Genomic DNA, 2,063 nt, shown 5'->3' on the forward strand with positions numbered 1-2,063 from the left:
ATCTTCCACTTTACCCTTCCTATAACTCTTTCCCTTCTATAGACATATTTTTACTGATATATGCCAAATCAGTAAAAAAAATATGTGAATTCTACCATGGAGTCATGTCTTGCCTCTGTTCTGTCTTTCTATTTCGGTTAGGTAGTTCTGATCATTATCTTTTCCTTAGACTACTTAAAAACTGTGCTAACATTCCCTGTTCTCTGATTCTCTCCCTCCTGCAATACATCCTATAAAGCCCATACATACTCACTTTCCTAAAGCAAATTCATCATTAATTTATAATATTTGAGTGCCTATTATGCCCAGTGTTTACAAATTGTGCAACATTAGGTTACATTATTTTATTGAAGTATATGTGAATGCCACCCACTGAAATTACGCAGTTTATAAAGCTCAGGGCTGCAGACAGCAACCTTAGTTATGTGCTAGGCCCTGCTCTGGTCACTAGAGGCACAGTAATGACCTGAACAGAGAATCCCTGCTGTCTTGGCATTCTCAATCTAGTGGTGCATGGAGACAACAAATAAGAAAAAGCACATGTCTGATCACGTCAATTCTAAGGTCAAAAGCTTTCAATATTTCCTTATTAAAAACAGAAAAAACAACAACTCCTCTTTATGATACTGTAGCTATTTCAGTGTCTAGCTATTTTTACTACATTCTTTCTTCTGAGGTTCCCTACAATCTAGTTATGCCAAACCATTTCAAACCGTTCTTCAAAACATGCCTTGCTCTACATTGCTCCATCTCTGTGTTTGTCCTCCCAGCTTAAGTATCTGTCTAATCCAATTCTATCTGTTGAGGCTGTAACCATTTTAAAAGCCTGTCTCAAATGTTACCCCTTCCCAAAGTACCCCACCAAGATCTTCATAATTAATCTCTTCTGTTTCTCCAGTGAGCAGTTTCATTGTAAAAAATAGGCCTTAGAGGGAGATAGACCCAGATTTCAATCCTAATTGTTCCAATAATTGCTGAGATCTTAGAAAGTCATTAAATTTCTCTCAGACTAAGTTTCCTGATCTGTAAAATGATGGCCATAATACATACCTTGCAGAATTGTTGTAAAATATAAACTTAACACATATCAAGTATCTAATAAACATGGAACTCAGTAAATGATGGCTATTAAAATGCTGTTCATCATGGGTTCAAATTACTCCCTATGCTACTTATTAAATAAATAATCTTGAACTCGATTCTTAATTTCCTTGAAACTCAGTTTACTCCTATAGAAAACAGAGAAACCATAACTAAGCCTCAGGGTTGCTTTGAAAATAGGTAAATTGTCAAGTATAGTGCCTGGCCCACAGGAGGAACTTAAACAGGTATGAGTTTCTGTTTACCATATATTGACTTCAATCATGGTGAGTATGGGTCTTTACACATGCACATGTCGTGCTTAAGTCTATTTCTCTCATTAGACTACAGACTCCTTAAACCAGATACTGTGTTTTCCCTCACTCTTCTATTACTCACATTACATTTTACAATGCCTCAAACTTTGCTGACATTGAACTATTTGCTACATTTCCCTTCCTGTCCCAAACTCTTCTTCTCTTCCTACTTTCCTCTTCTGAAATTACGTAGAAATTCATAATATATATATTATATATAATATATTTTTTTTCAATTACAGTTGACATAAAAAACAATGGTTAGATTCCATGAAGTATGTGGCAATGCCTTAAACATATGTGTTTTGTCATGCCGGAGGGCCTCTTCCATCATTGTAAAGTGGAGTCCTAACCTTCTCTCCTTTCATACAACACCATATATATTTCTCTATGGCACAAATCACAATCTTCCTAACTGCACCCTTGTCTTGTCATATCTGCCCCCACTACCTCTTTCTTTCCACTCTGCTGCCAGGTAGGTTATAAGACACTTGAGTAACAGCAAGATTCATGCATGACACATTCTCCTCTATGTCACCCCTGAGAGGAGTCTAGGACTGGGACTTTTATTGAGTAGGAGCTAAACATCTTGACTAATTTGAATTAAATCCTCATTTCCTGGGCCATACATGCTAATGAGAGCTCTGGTGTAGGTTGATCATGGGA

The 2,063-nt window shown here is 36.7% G+C and overlaps 1 non-coding gene across 1 annotated transcript; it reads right to left on the bottom strand.

Annotated features, from left to right (window-relative positions):
* Positions 1-1,646: 1,646 nt before the first annotated feature.
* On the bottom strand, positions 1,647-1,772 carry LOC117030467 (U6atac minor spliceosomal RNA). Its single transcript, XR_004424401.1, has one exon. It is a non-coding gene; the product is annotated as a U6atac minor spliceosomal RNA (small nuclear RNA).
* Positions 1,773-2,063: the final 291 nt, after the last annotated feature.

This window comes from Rhinolophus ferrumequinum, chromosome X (assembly GCF_004115265.2).
Source record: "Rhinolophus ferrumequinum isolate MPI-CBG mRhiFer1 chromosome X, mRhiFer1_v1.p, whole genome shotgun sequence".
In the NCBI taxonomy this organism is placed as follows: Eukaryota; Metazoa; Chordata; class Mammalia; order Chiroptera; family Rhinolophidae; genus Rhinolophus; species Rhinolophus ferrumequinum.